We start from the raw sequence: 7,887 nt of genomic DNA on the forward strand, positions 1-7,887 counted from the left end.
TAAACCTTTCTACATCTTTTCAGAAACCACCAACCTTTCAGGAAGTCAACAGGGATGCTACTGAACGCATGATTTCTGATGTATCTAAGAGTTCTGATTGTGGTAAAGAAAACGTAGTGACCAATGCCTGAAAAACTCAATTCCTCCATCTATCAATTTGACACAATCTTCCAGACAACTATCCCCTCTTCTTCAATGATACTCAAATGTCCCCGCTCTTCCACACTGAGTATTCTTGATCTGTCCTTTACTTCTAATATAATTTAGAAACTTCACATCTCATATATTTCTGAAATAGCTACACACACCCACTACACATGGCACTATATTCAGAAACACTTCCCTCTCCCACCGTGACCATTTTCTAAGGACAATTAGCAGAGTTCTAAAGAATTGTTTTCTTGTTGATAATGCAGAAGACTTGTTAACATGTCCCTGAAATTACAGAAATATCTTTAAAAACCTGTGCCATTTCAACTAGAGCCTTTGAAAAAAGCAAAGGTGCAGCACGAAAGTGTTCTAGAATGTGGGAGGTAATCTAAACTGCAGACTTTAAATTTCATCTCTTACTTAAACAGCTTCTATGAAGCTAGGCATTCTAAGGTGTTTATTATGCATTTATTTATTATGAATTAATTTATATCCATATAATATTAAATCAATTTTTTTTTATTTATTTATTTTTTTATATCAGGAGTCATATTTTGCTATATTGAATAGTTTGGAAGGATTTGATGGATATATGTGATTGTGTGTTAATTATGCATGTATTTGTTATGAATTTATATATTGTTGATGTATTTATTGATATTGTGTAAGCACATGTATGCATTTATCCTTTTTTGTGTTGTTTTAGGAATAGTGTTTTCGTATACTGAATAGTGAAGGAGATATTGCAATTCCAGATTTTCCTTGGGGGTGTAGATGTTACATCGTGTAAAGCAGAATAATACAAGGTTTTGTTGTGGCCACGGCATGATATATATATAATATATATATATATATATATATATATATATATATATATATATATATATATATATATATATATATATATATATATATATTCCCCAACGAGTGTTACGATGCAGGAAGGACTTCATAATACCACCAGTGACTCGAGGGGCGGAGGTGACGGTGGCGGAGTCGCTGCTACTGCTCTGTCGCCTCCCGCTGCCAGCAGTGCCTCGAATGACAGAAGTGACAGTAGCTCGGTTAGTGCTGCTGGTGCTGCTGTTACGTCGCCGTGTGCTGGTGTCGCCGGGCTGACGGCGGGAAGCAGTGGTGACGCGGACACGCCGGTGGAAACCTCAGCAAATAAGAAGAAGAATCTCAGACACCGTAAAGGGAAGTAGATGTTTCTCTAATGTTGTAAAAACACTTTATTAATGCACTTGTTACTGCTGATAGAATTTATATCTCTACCTTTATCACTGTTATTATATCTCGTGTTACTTATATACATTACCGCTACTCTCATAACCTCTACTATTTATACAGCCACAATGCTACGACTACTCTTTGTTAATCATACTGTAAACTTCCATGTAAATTCCCGTCTACTAATATTCTGTTTGATATCATTGTTACAATTTCTAGTACCATTACTGTCGTGTCTCCTATTGCTTATAACTTCTATTTTTTTACCACAATCATTATTGTCATTATTTCTGCACTACTATTACTCTTACTACTGCTACTACTGCTGCTGCTGCTACTACTACTACTACTACTACTACTACTACTACTACTACTACTACTACTACTACTATTACTACTATTACTATTACTATTACTACTACTACTACTACTACTACTACTGCCACTACTACTACTACTACTGCCACTACTAACTACTATTACTACTACTGCTACTGCTGCTACTACTTTTACATCTACTACTACCACTTCTACTGTTGCGATCATTACCTCTGCTCTCGTTATTATTGTTTGCATTACTGTTGTCGATACTGTTGCTATCACTACTGTTGTTGATATTGATGTTTATATTAATGTTATTGATTCTGACGTTGTTGTTACTGTTCCTATCACTGCTGCGGCGATCGCCACTGTTTTTTTTTTCAGTACTGTTTCTGCTGCTGCAGTTGCTCTTGCTCTTGCTCATACTACTATTACTACTACTACTATTATTACTGTTACAACTACTACTACTTTTGCTACTGTTACTACTACTATTACTACTGTTACTACTACTACTAATATTACTGCTGTTACCACAACTATTACTACTACTGTTACTACTACTGTTACTACTACTACTACTACTACTACTACTACTACTACTACTACTACTATTATTACCACTACGATTACTCCTATAGAAAGCATAAATGAATTGCCTTTTTCCCTGTTAAATGATGATGAGTTGCATAGATTCTTGACCACAGACAAAATGTCCAATGACCAATGCTATGACTACTTAAATAACCTTGTTTTTGATCCGTTCACCGTTGAAGATGATAAATATAACTATATGTTTGATCCTACAGCTTTTTTATGCACAGATAATCTTAATTTGCCCACTTGTGATTACATCTATCTAGATGACCTCAGTATGACTTGTAATAGTAATTATGCAATTTATACTTTATTCTCCATGAACATCCGCAGCTTTGCAACGAACTTACAAAATGTGGTGGACTTGTACCTAACAGAACCCTCCGTTATTGTCGATGTACTGGCATTCACAGAAACCAGACTGGATCCCGAACTTGCAGCGCTGTATCAACTACAAGGGTACAGTCAATTTATAAATTGTAGAAACAGGTATGGAGATGGAGTAGCCTTATATATCAATGATAAATTTAGATGTTCTGTTGTAGATGACATATGTTTTATTGAATCTGACATAGAATCCATTGGTGTTGAAAGTAATGTTGCAGGAAAAACACATTTATTTATTTGTATATATAGACCTCCAGGAGGGAATTTTGATTTATTTATCAATAAGCTCACTGATATATTTGTATTTGTAAGTTCCCAAAAACACTGTAAAGTCAAATTTCTAGGAGACTGGAATATTGATCTTCTTAGACACAAGGAAAGTTCAAATGTACGTGAATTTATTTCTTTAATGTATTCATATTCTTTCTTCCCAGTAAATAATAAACCAACTAGAGTCACTGAAACTACAGCAACACTAATTGACCACATTTGGACAAGTGATATTGAGTCTCTCGCCTCCTGTAACATTTTACATACTGATATTACTGACCATTTTCCTGTCATTGCACAATTCAACTTGAAAACTCCTATCAAATCTAACAGCAGCACCACAAATTATGTAACAGTAAAAAAAATTACAACCATATCTCTAGAAAATTTCAACAGTGCTATTTCAGAACAAAATTGGTCTAACGTAATGCAATCCTCATGTTCAAATGAAAGTTATAACGCGTTTTATAAAATTTTTGCCTCGCTCTTCCAACAATATTTTCCATCGAAACTCATTCGCGTCGAAAACAAACATGACAAAAGTCCCTAAGTTACACCAGCACTAAGGAGAAGTATTACTGAGAGGAACCGGTTGGAAAGATTAGCAAAGAAATGGCCTCTAACTTATAGGGAAACTTATAAAAAATATAGGAATTAATTAACATCAACATTAAGAGCTGCTAAGAGAAAATTTCATCAAGACCAAATAAGTGCCAACCAGGGAAATCCAAAATCTCAATAGAAATTTATTAACAACATATTGGGGAAAACTAAATGTACAGCAAGCTCAAAGCCAACAAAGTCAGATATCCCAGATACATTTAACAACCATTTCCTTAGTCTTGGTAACAATTTAATAGAAAATAACGATTCATTCACACAGTACCTCCATAATTCTCCGAACTTCTCAGTGTACTTCTCTCCAGTGGATAAAGAAGAAATAGAGCGCTACATAAAAAAAATTAAAATCCACTGCCCCAGGATACGATGACATTCCATCGATAGCAATTAAACATGTTTCACCTCACATTGCCCCACCACTAGTGCACATCATAAATTTATCATTTAGATCAGGTGTATTTCCTCAAAAATTAAAAGTTGCAAAAGTTGTCCCGATTTATAAATCAGGAGATAAGAGAAATGTAAACAACTATCGTCCTATTGCTATGCTACCAGTTTTAAGTAAAATATTTGAAAGAGCCATGGCCACACGACTTGTTAAATTTTTAGAAGGAAACAATTTACTCACAGAAAGTCAACACGGTTTCCGTAAAAATCGCTCTACAGAATCAGCACTTTTACAATTTGTCAGCAATGTTTACAACTGTTTAGAACGAAAGATTTATTTAGCAGGGATTTTTTTGGACTTATCTAAAGCATTTGATTCATTGGATCATAAAATACTTCACACAAAATTAGAAAATGTAAGTGTTAGAGGTGTGCTACTTCAGCTCTTCTCCAGTTATCTAAGTAATAGATCTCAATTTGTTTTTTGCAACTCAACTACTTCTAATCACAAACAAATAACAAAAGGTGTTCCACAGGGATCTATACTAGGCCCTATATTATTTTTGGTATATATGAATGATATTGTACATGCTAGCTCCAAATTTAAGTTCGTCATTTATGCAGATGATACAAACTTATTAATAGCAGAGAAATCATTGAAAAGCTTGCATAAAATCTAACATCAGAATTACTTCTTATAAATCAGTGGAAGAAGGCAAACAAACTAATGTTGAATATAAGTAAGACTAATTACATCCTATTTCAAAACCGATCATTAAAATATGAAATTCCTCCTGTAAAATTAAATGACAATTTAATACTTAAAGTCAGTCATACAAAATTTTTAGGCATTCACATAGATGAGAACTTGAATTGGAGCCATCACATAGCATCTGTAAACCTCAAATTGTCAAAATTATGTGGCGTGCTGTACAGGGTTAGACATCAACTCACAAAAGAGGCACTAATGTCAGTATACTACACTCTCTGTTATCCGCATCTCATGTACTGTGTATCTGTCTGGGGATCCACTTGGCCGTCTTTCTTGAAAAAAAATAACTATTACCCAAAATAAAGTAATGAGATGTATGTTTTTTATGGGAAAATATGATTCCACTAGTCAAGTATTAAACACAAACAAATTGCTTAATTTCACTTTTATTCATAAATATTTTCTACTACTTTGTATATATAGACACATAACTTTGTATTCTGGAAATACCATCCTTTATAGTATTGCAACTAACGTGTACCATACTCGAGGCAACATTAACAATTTAGTTTGTCACCCATTCCGCACCATCCTTTATAAAAACAGTATAATGTACGTAGGTCCTCAAATATGGAACACTTTACCACATCATATAAAACAAGACCTTGATAGTATTACCACCAGTGTTTTCAAAAAGAGAATAAAAAATCACCTTTACTCTCTCCAAGCCACAGGAACATAACAAATCTTACATCCATAATTTATTATGTATTAACATGTAAAGCTATCGGTACATGTGTAAATTATTGCACTGTATATTATAATAATTTTTGTATGTGTATATGCAAGTGTGTAATATATCGTATGCCACAATAATTAATATTTGTATGTATGTAGGTGTGAGTGTGTAACCTACTGTGTAGGTTAAATCAGTTGTTGTATGAGTCTATAAGAGGTGTGCATATGTTACAATAGCAAATCTGTCTGCCATGGAGTCCTGGCTCGGCAGACTGTGCCATTTATTCTGTTTATTAAGATAATTAAATGTTGTAATTGATTGGAAATAAACATTTGAACTTGAACTTGAACACACACAAACACACACACACACATCTGGAAATACTCACTCCACCGTCGAACACACACACACACACACACACACACACACACATCTGGAAATACTCACTCCACCCCCGAACACACACACACACACACACACACACACACACACACACACACATCTGGAAATACTCACTCCACCCCCGAACACACACACACACACACACACACACACACACACACACACATCTGAAACACACTCACACACACACACACACACACACACACACACACACACACACACACACACACACACACACACACACACACACACACATTTGGAAATACTCACTCTATCCTCGAACACACACACACACACTCACACACACACACACACATCTGGAAATACTCACTCCACCCCCCAACACACACAAACCTGTGGTTCCTGTAGTGGTAGTTTTAGGCAGCAGTCGCCGCCCGTGGCCACGCTGATGCGCTGCCACTAATACAACCCGTCTGCTCGTCTTTGCGCCAGCTGATCTATGATGCTGTTGCTGGCAGCACAAGCATGGTAGTGTGGCAGCTTGGGTTGATCAGGTATTGTGTGTAGAAACTTGTCCAGCTTGTTTTTGAAGCTCTCAATACACCCTGTTGACTCTCGTAGATGTCTAGGCAGTGCATTGAAAAGCTGTGGCCCCCTTATGGCGAAGGCATTTTCTTTGAGCGTTTTGACCCTGGTGCTTGCTCTAGAATGTACTCTTTCTATATGGCAAAGCCGGCCTCATCGCTGGTGGATGGTAAACTGGATATTCAAGTTGTTAATAGATTTTCCAATAATTATTTTATAGATGTATAATATGGCGTACCTTTCTCCACGCCGCTCCAGTGAGTAAAGGTTAAGTTCTTGCAACCTTTCCCAATAGTCGAGATGTTGAGTGTCTGATATTCTACTGGTGAAAGACCGTTGTATTGCTTCAAGTGACTGTTTCTCTCCTATTCTCCAAGGACTCCATAACTGACAACAATACTCGACTAATGGTATGACAAGGGACTAGTACAGTGTCAGCATAGGGCATCTCTTTCGTGTGCGGAATGTACGGAGGATCCAGCCAGACTGGCTTCGTGCCTTTTGTACCACATTCTGAATATGTTCAGTAAAATTGCCGTCAGAGCTAAGGGTAATTCCTAGGTCCCTCACGCACTCCTTAGTGTTGATACGAGAACCATCTGGTGCAATATAGGTAGATATATTTTCGATGAGTCCCTGTGGGCTATAATGTATATGTTCAAATTTATTATTATTAAAGGACATATTATTATGGTGTGCCCATGAGTAAAGTGATGTGAGGTCTTTTTGTAATTTCTCAGCATCTGATTTCGAGGAGACTTCCTTTAATACCCTTGTGTCATCAGCAAACGAAGCTACTGTAGAGTGTATGACATGTCTGTAATGTGGATCAAGAAGAGGATGGGGCCAAGGACTGATCCTTGTGGCACTCCGCTAGCTATCGTAAATGACTGAGACACTGCACCACTAGCCACTACGCGCTGCTCCCTGCCAGTAATAAAGGAGTGCAGCCACATCACAAGCTTTCCGGCAATGCCCATTTCTCTTATTTTGTGTAGTAAAATGCCGTGGTCTAGCTTATGAAATGCTTTTGCAAAATCAAGGTAGACCACGTCAACATTTTCATTATATTCCAGCTTTTCTAAGATGGTTTCATAGTGTGCTAGTAATTGGGAGAGACATGAACGTCCAGTACGAAAGCCATGTTGGTCTTGGTTCATTATGTTATTCTGCTCGAGATATGTAGCCATAGCTTTTACAATTATTCTCTCCAGTACTTTAATAATATGGGAGGTTAAAGATACTGGTCTATAGTTTTTAGCTTCAGCTCTCGACCCACCCTTGTAGATTGGCGTTATGTTGGCACATTTTAGTTGCTTTGGTATCGTTCCAGATTCCAGAGAATTTCTATATAACATTTCCAAAGGGGCACTGAACTCCCTTGCACAAGTTTTTAGAAGTATTGCAGGGAACATGTCTGGCCCAGCAGCCGAAATTGCACAAACTTCTTTAATAGCATTTTCTATAATGTCTACTTAAAGTTATGTTCGTCAATTTTGGCGTGCCATCAATATCTGGAGTAGAG

This window comes from Portunus trituberculatus, chromosome 3 (genome assembly GCF_017591435.1).
Source record: "Portunus trituberculatus isolate SZX2019 chromosome 3, ASM1759143v1, whole genome shotgun sequence".
Classification (NCBI taxonomy): Eukaryota; Metazoa; Arthropoda; class Malacostraca; order Decapoda; family Portunidae; genus Portunus; species Portunus trituberculatus.